This window comes from Pseudonaja textilis, chromosome 1, assembly GCF_049901715.1.
Source record: "Pseudonaja textilis isolate UNSWEBS1 chromosome 1, rPseTex1.2, whole genome shotgun sequence".
Taxonomy (NCBI): Eukaryota; Metazoa; Chordata; class Lepidosauria; order Squamata; family Elapidae; genus Pseudonaja; species Pseudonaja textilis.
Genome location: NC_141990.1, coordinates 299,674,535 through 299,687,714, shown reverse-complemented (window position 1 = coordinate 299,687,714; position 13,180 = coordinate 299,674,535). Strand labels below are relative to the sequence as shown.

General features: G+C 35.3%; 1 protein-coding gene across 1 annotated transcript in view; it reads right to left on the bottom strand.

The window, feature by feature from the left end:
* LBHD2 (LBH domain containing 2) overlaps positions 1-12,631 on the bottom strand; it is a 61,619-nt gene extending 48,988 nt beyond the window's left edge. Inside the window, exon 1 of the mRNA XM_087922224.1 lies at positions 12,415-12,631. The gene's annotated coding sequence lies outside the window, so the exon portion shown is untranslated. The remainder of the gene's footprint in view (positions 1-12,414) is intronic.
* Positions 12,632-13,180: the final 549 nt, after the last annotated feature.

Genomic DNA, 13,180 nt, shown 5'->3' with positions numbered 1-13,180 from the left:
TATTTAAAAACAAACAATAAAAACTAATAAAAAGAATCAAATAAATTAATAAAGTACAATAGAACAAAATCTGGAAAAAAATAAATAAAACATCACCCCCAACTCCCACCCCACACCTCGATGGCAAAAGATCACATGGGCTCCAATCCCACTCTGGGGTCGCCATGCCCTCTGGCGGAACCAGGTCTTCAGTGCCTTCCAGAAGAGTATTAGAGAGAGGGCCATTCTAATCTCTGGATGAACAATGGTTACTTGCAAAGCTATACTTCTCTACACTTCTTTAAAAAAAAGCGATACCTTTTCTTGGAAGTATATGATAGAAACCAAGAGACGGTGAGTTCTAGTCCTGCCTTACACATGAAAGCTGATTGGATAACTTTGTACCAGGCAGCTTTGTAACTTGTGCACCATGATACAAAGTTAGGTGCAGGCGGCAAGCCAGTTAGTCAATTTCTTTTTTTTATATATAAATTTTTATTATTTTTTTAACATAAAAAACACAACAACAAAGCATAAAAGTATCAGCTCCCCCATATTTTTGTACACACCGTAAGTCGGTTGGTCCATCGGTTTTGTGCATTCACCTCATAGTCACAATTACAGTTACTTTATATAATACTCTTATCAATACAAATTTATAAATCCTAGTATCTCTATTAAAGAAAAAAAAGAAAAAATTTGACTAAACTTTTATTCGGTCATGCCTTTATGAGATAACTATATTTTAAATATTTTATTCTAAAACAAATCTTATAATCATACCAATTCTATCCCAAATATGAAAAAGAAAGAAACAAAGAAAGCTATTATATAAATATAGTATCAAAAACCAATAAAAGGAAAGGGAAAATAAAGTCATTATTATTCCTTATTATCTAACTTTATATTTTAATATTTCATCATTCAACCATTGATAGAAAAGATCCCAAACTAAATAAAATTGTTTATCTTCTTGCTCTCTAATTTCAAAAGTCAATCTACTCATCTCAGCACATTCCAAAATTTTCTTTACAACTTCTTCTTGCAATGGAATTTTCTCATTTTTCCAATTTTTGCAAATACAATCCTAGCAGCAGTCAATACATTTACAATCAAATATTTCAACTCTTTACTATAAGTATCTGGTAGTATTCCCAATAGAAAAACTCCGGTTTCAAGTCTATATGCTTCTTTGTCATTTTTTCCAGCCACATGTGGATTTTAGTCCAATATTTTCTAGCATCCTCACAAGTCCACCACATGTGATAGTATGAACCAGGTTTCTGATGACATTTCCAGCATTTTTCGATTTGTTCTTAAACATTCTTGCTATCCTTGTCGGGGGAAAATGCCACCTGTAAAACATCTTATACAAGTTTTCTTTATAGGCTGTAGACATTGTCATTTTATAATTTGCGACCATAATTTCTGCCATTTCTCTAAATCAATCCCATATCCAAAATTCCTCCCCACGCAATCATAGTTTCTTTAACTTGTTCTTCCTCAAGCTTAATTTGCAATAAATAACCATACAATTTTTTAATCACCTTTTCATCAGTACCCATCAAAATCTTATCCAAGTCAGTTTGCTTATCATAAAATCCCTCTGCTTTGGAATCCTCATGGTACTTTGAATATATTTGCAAATATGAAAACCAATTCATCCGTATACCTTGTTCTTCCAATTTTTGCATCGATTTAAGTTCACCCTTTTCATCTAATAATTCCCCATAGTTAACTGTTTGTTCCTTTTTATAGATTATAGGATAAGAAAACGCTTCTATCGCCGATAACCAAACTGGAATTTTCAAATAACACTGTTTTTTTATCTTCTCCCAATTCAACCACAGAGACTCCCGTATATAATGCCTTCTAAAATACCCCTGTGTTTTAGTTCCCTTGTACCATAAAAAGCATGCCAGCCCAACAACAAATCATGACCTTCTAATGTCAACAATCTGGTTTTCCTTAATGTTATCCATTCTTTAATCCACGTCAAGTTTGCAGCTTGGTAGTACAACTCCCAATTAGGCAGTCCAAACCCTCCTCTAAATCTAGCATCCTGTAAAAAGCTTTAACTTTATTCTTGCTTTCTTACCTTGCCATATATACTTCAAAACAATTTTATTTAAATCCTCAAAATATTCTTTTCCAAGCCTAATTGGTATTGTTTGAAACAAAAATAAGACTCTGGGTAAAATGTTCATCTTAATTGTTGAAATCCTTCCTATTAATGACAATTGTAAGTTCTCCCATTTTTTCAAGTCTTGAGCTATCTGTTGTTTAAGTTTAATATAATTATTCTCCTTCAATGTACTACATCTTGATGTCAAATATATCCCCAGATACTTAACCTTGTTTATAACTTGAATTTTTAACAGTTCTGACAACTCTTCCCTTTGTTTCAGCAACATATTCTTTGACAAAATCTTTTGTTTTATCTCTATTTATTTTCAAACCAGCCACCTCCCCATAGACCTCTATCTTTTCCAACAGTTTCAAGGCTGTTTCTATAGGGTCTTCCAAGATAAAGACTAGGTCATCTGCAAAGGCTTGTAGTTTAAATTCTTCCTTTTTAATTTTCATTCCTTTTATAGTTTTATCTTCTCTGATATTTCTATTCAACACTTCCAAAGTCAATACAAATATCAAGGGAGAAAGAGGACAACCTTGTCTTGTGCCTTTTCTTATATTAATAGGATCTGTAAGTTCTCCTCCATCATTACCTTAGCTGTTTGTTCATTATAAATTGCTTCTATTGCCTGAATAAATCTTCTAGCAAAGCCCATCTGTTCCATTAAAAGTAACATAAATCTCCAATTCACGTTATCAAATGCCTTTTGAGCATCTAAAAATATCAAGGCCATTTGCTTTTCAGGATGTGCCTCATAGTATTCCAGGGTGTCCAGAATTACTCTCATATTGTCTCTGATTTGTCGCTTTGGCAAAAACCCATTTTGGTCTGAGTGGATAAAGTTATTCAAGTACTTTTTAAGTCTTTCTGCTAATATTGAAGCAAAAATTTTATAATCTGCATTTAGTAAAGAAATCGGTCTATAATTCTTGATTTGCAGTAGGTCCGCCTCCTCTTTTGGAATAAGTGTAATGTAAGCCTCTGACCATGTTTTAGGTATCATCTTTTTTAACATAACTTCATTCATAACTTCTAACAGTGGAATACACAGTGATTCTTGAAAGATTTTATAAAATTCTACAGGAAACCCGTCTGGACCTGGTGCCTTTCCATTATTTTGTTTCTTAAGTGCTTGACTTAACTCCATCATTGTTATATTACTTTCTAGCATTTCTTCAATCTCTTTGGGTATCTTAGGTAGATTTGCATTCTGTAGGTATTGTTTAACTTTCTCCTCGTCAATGTCTTCTTTCTTATACAAATGCTTATAAAAATCATAAATAATCTCTTTTTTTTCTTTGCTGCCATAACAAATTTTACCTTGGTCGCCTATTAACTGCGGTATTTTCCTCGACTCTTTCTCCTTTCTCAATTTGTATGCTAGCCATCTACCTGGCTTATTTGCATCCTCAAAATAATTCTGTTTAGCATTCCTAATTTTCTGTGCCAGTTCTTCTTTCTCTATTAAATCCATTTTATGTTTAGTTATATCCAGTTTCATTTTAACATCTTTTCTGTGTGGCATTTTCTGTAATTCTTTTTCAAGTCCCTTATATTCATCATCCAAGGCTTTAAGAGTTCGCCTTTTTCCTGTTGTTCTTTTTCTTGTATAGTCTATTATCAAGCCTCTAACATAGGCCTTCATTGTGTCCCAAACATTCTGTATTGAGGTGTCTTCTTTTCTGTTCTCTTTAAAGAAGAAGGCCAATTCTTTCTCCATCCATTGTATAAATTCCTTATCCTTTAAAATAGAATTATTTAATGTCCATCTCGATCTTTTCCTTTGTCCCTTCCATTCAATTGTCAATGGGTTATGGTCAGCCCAAGTACTTGTTTCAATATTTACTTCTTGAATACTAGACATTAAATCTGTTGAGATCCAAATCATATCCAGTCTGGACCATGATAAATGCCTATTTGAATAGAACGTAAATTGCTTAGATTTATCATTTCTTTCTCTCCATATGTCCTTTAAAGTTAATTCATCTATCATTTTAAAAAGGATTTAGGAAGAGTTTTCCTGTTATGCTTTACTGTTGTTGCAATATAGTCAAGTCTATTATCCACAATTCCATTAAAGTCTCCCATCATAATTACATTAGCATAGTCAAGTTCGGCAGTCTTAGTATGTAATTTTCTATAGAATTCTTCCTGTTTATCATTCGGTGCATAAATTGCAATCAAAAGTATCTTTCTATTATTGTCCATTATTTCTACCATTAATATTCTCCCATCATCATCTGTATAAATCATTTTTGCTGGAATGGCCTCTTTAATATATAAAACCACCCCTCTTTTCTTGGATTGTGTCAAAGAGGTATACAATTTCCCTAATTTTGGTTGTAATAACAATTGTTCATGTTGCTTTTTAATATGAACTTCTTGTAAACAAATTATGTCGAACCTTAATTTCATTAATTTATGGAAAATCTTCCTTCTCTTAGCAGCTAAGTTCAGTCCATTTATATTCATTGTAATCAATTTTTTTTCTTCCATAATTATGTTTTATATTTAGATTTAACCACTCTCGTGGGTCTTGCCTCACGTTGATCTTTAATATCAACTTGTCCACCTACTGCACCTTCTTCTTTTCCAACCTCCATTTGTTCCTCTTGAGATTCAATTGATGGGACCTCCTTTCCTGCTCCTCCTTCTCTGCCTCCAAAAACCTCTGCGCAAAACAGTTCTGCTTTCTCAATTGAATCAATTCTATGTCTCTGTTCCTGCCACGTAAACATCAATCCTTCTGGAATCAACCACCTGTAAGACACCTCTTTTTCCAATAACCTTTTAGTCAGGAATCGGTATTCTCTTCTCATCTCTCTCACTCTTCTAGGTATTTGTTTTAAAACCAAAATTTCTTTACTTTTGTATTTCAGTGGCTTCTCTCTTGCTACTTGCAATATTTGTGTCTTCAAAGATTTTTAATAAATCTAATATGAACTTCTCTGGGTAGGTTATTTCTCATCGCATATCTTGTAAAAACTCGATATATCTCATCAATTCCATCCATCATCTTCTCTTCTGTTATCTCGAGTGCCTCCGCCAAGATTCCTACCATTATCGCAACCAAATCTTGTCCTTTTTCTTCTTCTATATTTTGGAATCTAAGATAAAATTCTGATCTATCCAACTCCCACTTCAACATCTCACTTTTTCTTGTTCAATCGCTATTAATCTATTGTCGATATTTCCAATTTTCTCCTCTCTTTGTTTGCCTCCCTCTTCAACATTTTGGAGTCTCTCTTCATATTTTTCCATCATCTGTTCCATCCTACCTGTTCTTTGTTCAATAGTATCCATTTTTACCTTAAGATCTTGAATTCCTTGCATAATCATCTGGAAGGATACTCTTTCTTGTTCTTTTCTTTCTCCTTATCTTGCTTTAACAGTGTCTGAATTGAACGCTGTCCAGATGGTGGGAGGCAGAAGCAGACATAGAGGCACCCGAAGATATAAATTTCTTACTCATTTTAAGTGGTTCCAACTCTTCAAGTTTTTTCAAATTTTAGTCCACAAAAAAAAAGAGAAAGAAATATGAAATTTTAATCCAAGGTAAGAAGGCCAACAATAAAAAAGCCAAAAGTGAGAGAGAAAAAGAAAAAAAGAAAAAGAAAATTCTTCAAATTCTTCCTGACCTTAGTTCAATAAAAAAAGAATGAGAAAAAAAAAAAAACCATAAAAAAAAAAGAAAAAAAGTAACAGTAAAAATAAAAACCCAATAATAATAATAAACAAGACAAAGCCAAAAAGGAAGAAGGGAAAAAGAAAAAGAGAAAAAACAAAAAACAAAACAAAAACCAAGAAAAATAAGTTTCTTCAGATTCCACACCTTAGTCCAGCCAGAAAAAAAAAGAAAAAAGAAAAAACCTCAATTAAAAAAAGGAAAAAGAAATAGTCCGCTAATGTACATTAAAAAAAAAAAAAGGAAAAAAGAGAAAACAGGATCCAAATAGACAAAAGAAAAATAAAATCAGTTAAATCAAAATAAAATATAAGTAGAAAAAGAAATTCAGAGGCTTCCTTTGCAAATAAATCAAGCTTAAAAGTCAAGACCTTGATGTTAGTGAAGGGGTTGGCAGAACTCAAAAAAAAAAACAACAACACTGCACTCTATTTAATTATCCAAGGCTCTAATTATAACTCCCTTCTCTTTCCCACAAGCTTCAAAGCTGAGCCATGTATATCCAGAAAGACACCTGTAATAATATTCCACAAAGTGCTTTCCTCTATCTTATCAGGGGATGTCCTTGAGAAGAAGAGTCTATTTTCTTTTTTTAAATATTTCCGAGCCTCTAGGTGGCAGTGTTACAAAGTATCATAGTTCTCACTTTCCCCCTCCTCTCTTAAGGGAAAGCCGTCTTGCAATACACAAAACAAACACCGAAAAATCAAACAAAATCAAGAGAAGCCTCTAGCCCAGAAAAAATAAAAATAAAAAGTCCAGAAAAAGAATAAAACATATGAATATATAGAAAAAGAAAACAGTCCAGTTATCCAATAAGTAACAATAGAGTCCGAAAGCAAAGAAAAGAAAAAAATGGATTCTCTCTTTGACGTTTCCCTAAAAAACGCCGCTAAATCAATTTTGTCAAAAACAAAACAAAAATCACACAGGTTTCTTCAGATAATTAGAGTAAACTTTCCAAATTCAAAAATTAAATAAAAAAAGAAGTTCTCACCCAACCGACAAACTCTTTCTCAAACTCTTTCCGTCTGGAGTCGCCCGGCCTCAGCAGCATGGGGCTGCCTCTCCGCCGCTGGCAAGAAGAGCTTCACCCGGGCTCTCCAGGGATTTTGCGGTATCCCCGGAATCCTCAGGATATGCTCTTCACGATGGCTGTCCCTACGGGACAGCGTAGGTCCGTTGGACCGGCCAGTGGCGGAGATATCGGCTGCAATCGAGGAGCTCGATTGCAGACCGTATCGCCACGGCGCAAGCTCCTCCCATCTCCCCTAAATTCTTCTGTATTCAATATTTGTAAAACATTGGATTAAGAATTCATTTCTATTTAAAAAAAAAAAAAAAAAGACAACAGCAACATATTTTTTCTCCTAATCATTCTGCTTTGCTCAGACTGTTATGGCTACAGATGCTATGCGAAAGGAGATCTGGTCGAAAATGGCTGCCAATCACAGAAAATCAACTAACCAATAAAAGCAGAACATTTTATCACAGATAAAATATAATCAGGCAGCAGGAGAAAAACCACAGCAATTTACATGTTTCACCGCACATCTAAAAAACCAAGTTGGGTGGGAATTGGTACCATGACTTTCCTAAGGAAGGAAGAAATTGTTAATATGGGCAGACTTAAAATGCAAAAAGCAGTGTTAAACTGCAATTTAAGTCATTTAAAAACTCAGTTAGTCAATTTCTGTTGCAACTACTGGATCAACAATGGGTTGATGCCCCTCCCCCCAAAGCATGCACTTGTGAGAAAATATTAGGAAGGGAAAAAAAATAACATTTCTTAGAGCAGTCAGCTCAATAAATGATTTAGTATATTGGACACACAGTAGTACTTTGTCTATTTCATTTTACAGCATTCTTTCAATAAGTAAGATACCTGGTTCAAATCCCATCAGGCCGCTTTCTGTTTGTTTGTTTTTTTAATTTACCTTCCATTTTCTAGAAAGTAAATAAAGTTTGCTTACAGCAACAACTAAAGATTAACTATTTTCTTCTTCCTTCCCAAATCTGCAAAATATTTAACATTTATGGGAGCTGTTCAGTTGTGCACGATCTGAAGGAAAGTCAGAAAAGGAGAGCAACGTTGAATCTCAGCACTGAAATCATTCCCTAGCCTTGGACTCCTTACAGTGAAATCTACTATGGCTTCAATGTAGAAGCGTATTTTAAAGTCTATATCAAGGATAGACATAGAATTGTTGTTTTAAGAAATATATTAATCAAAAAGTATTTTGTAAACAGAATAAATAGAAGTATTAGTAATAGTTACCTATAGCAATAGTTATAGGTAACTATTACTAATACTTCTATTTATTCTGTTAGATTAGAGTCAGACTTAAAGTAACAGAATTCTTTTTGAATTCTGGATGATTCCTAGCATGTTTAGTCAGAAATATCGTCTGTGAAGTTTAGCTCTCCTTCTGATTTCTGAACAGAAGGGAACACATAAAAATCACTCCTTTTCCTCCCAATGAGAATCATGCTGTACAAAAGATCCCTTGAGGTGAATCTGAGCAAATAGACTAGCCTTCTCTAGTCCAGGCAGGGGTGGACTTCAAAAATTTTAGCAAGAGGTTCTCTGCCTAGTTGCTGGTGGATGTGGCCATGGTGGGTGTGGCCTAGTCAGCCTCCTGCACCACAGCAGGCCACGCCCACCTCCCTGGGCTCTGGAGGCTTTCCTCAAGCTCTCTGGAAGCCGAAAACATGCCTGTTTCCGGCCTTCCTGAACTTCCAGGAGGCCCATTTTTCGCCCTCCTTGAGCCTCCACATGCACCCTGCACTTACCTACATCCAAAATGGGCCATGTGGGGACTCCTGGGAGGAGCGGGGTGGGTGGGGTAGGGTCAGCCAGGAGTGGGATTTAGGGGTTCTCCAAACTGTGCAGAATCTTAGCTAGGGGATCTCCCAAACCTCTGCAAACCCCCTGAGTCCAGGGCTGCTCATGATAAGGGAACCAATCCTATGGTCTCTCTTACACCAAAGTAACTTGGACAGAAATCTCTCACACACACAAACAGTCCAGTCTATATCTCTTCAACTCTACTCAAAAAATATTTATTGTGAACACACTGGGATTTCCTTCCCAGGAAACATGCTGATGATTGCATTATAAATAAAGTTTTGTTCTAACCCTAGTATTCTGATACTGAAAATAAACAATATAATGTCTCTGTTGATGTTCTGATTTCTTTCCCTTGTAGGTTACCATAATCTCTCCCATCCCCCATTTCAAGATTCACAAAGTTTCCAGAGGAAGACACCCAGGAATTTTTTAAAACAGAATTAGACAAAACAAGACCCTTGGCATTTTGTATTAAACTAAAAAAAAAAATCTAGTATAATCTTTAAAAAAATATTAAATTGCCAATAAATTCTATGGTATAGTATATATTGCAGTATATACTTCAACTTTCCTCACTATTTAATTTGGAAAAAGAAAATTCAGGAGAAATTAAGCCGTATAAAAATTTTACCATTCATCAGCATGACAGCTGGCTAAGGGAACCAATATAAGAAAGAATATACAGTTTTATGGTTATCTTCTGTTTGGACAAGTAATTGTGCAAACAGATACAGTAACAAATGATCTTTTGCCAGAATCTTGATCCTTCTCAGTTTATCACACACACACACTTCTTATATAATCCACTCCCACAGTATACCATTTTTATGTTCCTCCTGACATATCCAATTCTCAGTTTCATAAAATATTCATACTTAATAATACATATAGATAAGTATGGATGCAGAGTTAAAATAGCTCTCATCAAATTGAGAACAAGTGGCCAATGTGATTGTACAATCTGTGGTCAGATTTCTACATGTTTATATAGAACTTTAGAAATAAAGTGTTAGAATAATACAATATATCTTTGAAAAAGAAACATCCAAGAGATGTTAGGTATTAAGACACTTGGAGGGTTTTTAAGAGACTCAGAAGGATCTAATTGATTTTGTTAGACAACCATGACATTTTATCCAAATGTTATTGGCTGACACTTCACTACCACCTTAATTAACATCTATAGAAGATTTGCATGCAAAAGATCTTTTCTGTCTACCCACTTTCTTTCAGAGAATTATAACATTTGTATATTTCAAAGGCAGCAAAACAATCCTATTATTGTGAAGCAATATCCCACACCTTCTATCTAGATGCAAGCATGGAAGAAGTCACTTTCACAAAGTACAAGGCGACATTAAAACTTGCAAGAATTACCAGCTGAAAGCTTTAGTGAGTTCAATAAATAATTATTAGCAAAATAGGTTGGAAAAAAAGAGGTGAGAAAAGATGCTGAACATCTCAGCTGGAAAACTGACAATCTGGGTTTGAGGCCCGCGCGCTGCATGACTGGTTGAGCTCCTATTACTTGCTCTAGGTCCCATCTACCTAGCAGTTTGAATGCATGCAAATTGAGTAGATGAATAAATACTACTTCAGTGGGAAATTAACAATGTTCCATGAGCTTTGGCTACATGACCATAGAAATGTCTTTGGATAACACTGGCTTCCTCAGCTAAGAAATTGAGATGAGCACCCTGCCCTAGAGTTGGACCTTTACCATAATTTATGTTGGGAAAAAATCTTAATTATTACCTTAATTATGTTAACAAAAAATCTTCTTCGGAGCCATGTCTCTTTGCAAAAAAGGCAACTTCAGAGATGCCTGTCCAAATACATCCTGAAAAAAGAAAACTCTTTTAAGTATTCATTTGGGATCATACATTTTGGTTAGCCATGGTATGTTTAAGCATGGTTTGTTGAATGAATCACATGTCAGTTTTCATATAATGCAAAAACCCCATCCACAGAGCTGCTGGCTTTATTCCCCACTCCCTTGCAACTAAAAGCAATATTTTCACGCTATGATGCTGCACCTGGCAGTTATTATTACTTTTCCCTCCTTGAGCCAAGCCAGGGTTGCTTCCAGCTTTTTTCATGGTGAATAAAAATAACTGTTTTAAAGCAGCAATCAGTTGGTATTCTAATGAAGCAGCAAAATTTGGTGGGATACTAGCAAAAGTGCAGGAAGCAATCTCAAGGTTAAAAGGTTAAACAAGATGGGTATTCCAGCTAATCAGAAATTGCCTTCTGCTCCAGAAACACACTTTAAAACCATCTTTGCAGTATTTCCTTTGGAGCAGAGCTGGCGTGTTAGTGGATTGGGTTGGTTTCTCAATCCCATGGGAGCTACAAATTATCATGAAAGAGGGAAGGGAGGAGAAACACCAATCTTGGATTGGCCTCAGTCCCATGGGTGGAATAGTTTATGTAGAAACCCAACTAAGGCTTAGCATAATGAGTAAACCCATTCGAAACCTAATTCCAAAATTTTTACAGACTACCATTTCAGATTTCTGGAAAGAATTATTTGCCCCTCTCCTAGTACTCCACTGCAGGAAAGCAGAAAGAGAGAAAATAAAATTATGAAAGGAAGAAAAAGAGGAGTAATACAAAAAGAGATGGCCCCTGCCAATACTGTCATGATATACTCTCTCTCATACACACACACAAAGTTCACACTCCTATTTCTATTTTACAGCCAGAGTTAAGAGTCTGGACTATGTCTGCCTGACATGGCAACCATGTTAGCTTAACCATATTATTTAACCATATTAAGATAAATGTAACAAATTAATAAATAATAAATATTATTGTTAGAGTAACCTTGGTTTACTCAGCATTCATTTATATAAGAGATTGAATCATAAACTCACCATACAAAGTGGATTTGCATAATATACTAGCCTAAAATGTGACTATTGGGTGAATATAGCCTAGGTGATATAGAAGATGCTGGCTGGATCCAGTGAGCCTACAGTAAACCATAACATGGTTTATCTGAATTATGGCTTAACATGTGTGATTCTAACCACTGTGGTTTAGTTTTAGATTTCTGATCATCACAGGGTTGTAGAGTACCTTCAGTTGGGTGATTTGAATGTAAATTATACATTATATACTTCGAGAGCCCTTTCTATTTCTAGATAGCAAAGTAGAACCTGGAAGTACCACATATTTTATGACATTATCTGATCTTACAGATCTCTACCAATATCAGCGGGATCAAGTAATAAACGCTGCTGTATATCTTGCAATGTGCCTTCTGTTGATCTCTCTTAATCCCATGTCCTTTATGTACTAACTGTGCTGCAAGCCTTTAACCACATCAAGAAGGGCTACCATTGGAGACTTTAAATTGCTTTAGGCATACTAGGCAGGTCCAAGAGAACAATCGGGATAATTTGCTTCCCAGTAAACTTGCAAATAGATTTACTGTATTTAAGCTGCCACAATATTCAGTCAATATAGGGCAACAAGCTGTGGTTAAAAAAAAAAAGGATTCTTTCTCAATCTTACAGTTATACATATTGATGGTGAATGAGGACCGAATGCTCTGGTATTTTTAACTGACTGACTGGAGTGACTTTAATGGGTCAACTTCCTGCTGTTGCTTAGCTTCCTGTGGCAGGAAAACATTCTAGCAAAACCGCCCTACCATTAAAATGCATCCATTTCTGGGAAGCTCAAATCATATGGTTGAAGGAAACCAAAGATACCGAGTTACTTATTAATGAGCATTCTGAAATAAGTGGGGGTATTAACCTGTCAGAAGGCAGTTGATGGGCTTCTTTAGACAAGTGTTTGCTTGAGCCATTTTTTTGTCTCAGATCCACACCTGAATTCCAAGACAAAAAAAATAACCGTGTCAGAATACAAAAGTCATGAATATATACATTATGTAGACCTAAAGGGTGAAAGATACTTCATTTAAGTTAATAATGTGTTTTACATCAGCAACAAGTGCTGTCGATGTGTTTTATCAAGGCTGAAATGTAATTTTTTTCCCTGCAGTCTTAAGCAAAATAAAGCCTTAGGAGAGGTATGATTCACTGAATCTCAAGCTTGCTGGGATTTTTTTTCTCTTTATTTTCTTTAACGGAACTCAAAGAAAAATTGACTGGGTTCCCATAATTTGCTTATCTGTGGTTAGCTCGGAAGGAGGCAATCCAAGCGGGTCTGCCTGGAACATTTATACAGAAAGAATAAAAATGCCACAAGTATGATCCAGGGACAAGGTTCATACATTTCATTTCAACAACCAGAGGCTGTCATGAATCTGGCCTTGCATATGATGAAGGAGGTTGTTGAAAGCCCACTTCACAATATGCCCATCAGCCCCTAAGTGTCACAAGGCTCCCTGCTTTCTTTTATTTTCAGCCAACACACTAGGTTTAATCATAAGTCACCAATAAAGGAGAATATTTGTAGTTCAGGGTTAAAATGAAGGGTCCCTGGTGCTACTCTGTGAGCTTGGTTGTTTTCTTGCAGACCTTTCATTACCCAAGCAAAGTAACCTTATCAGTGTTAA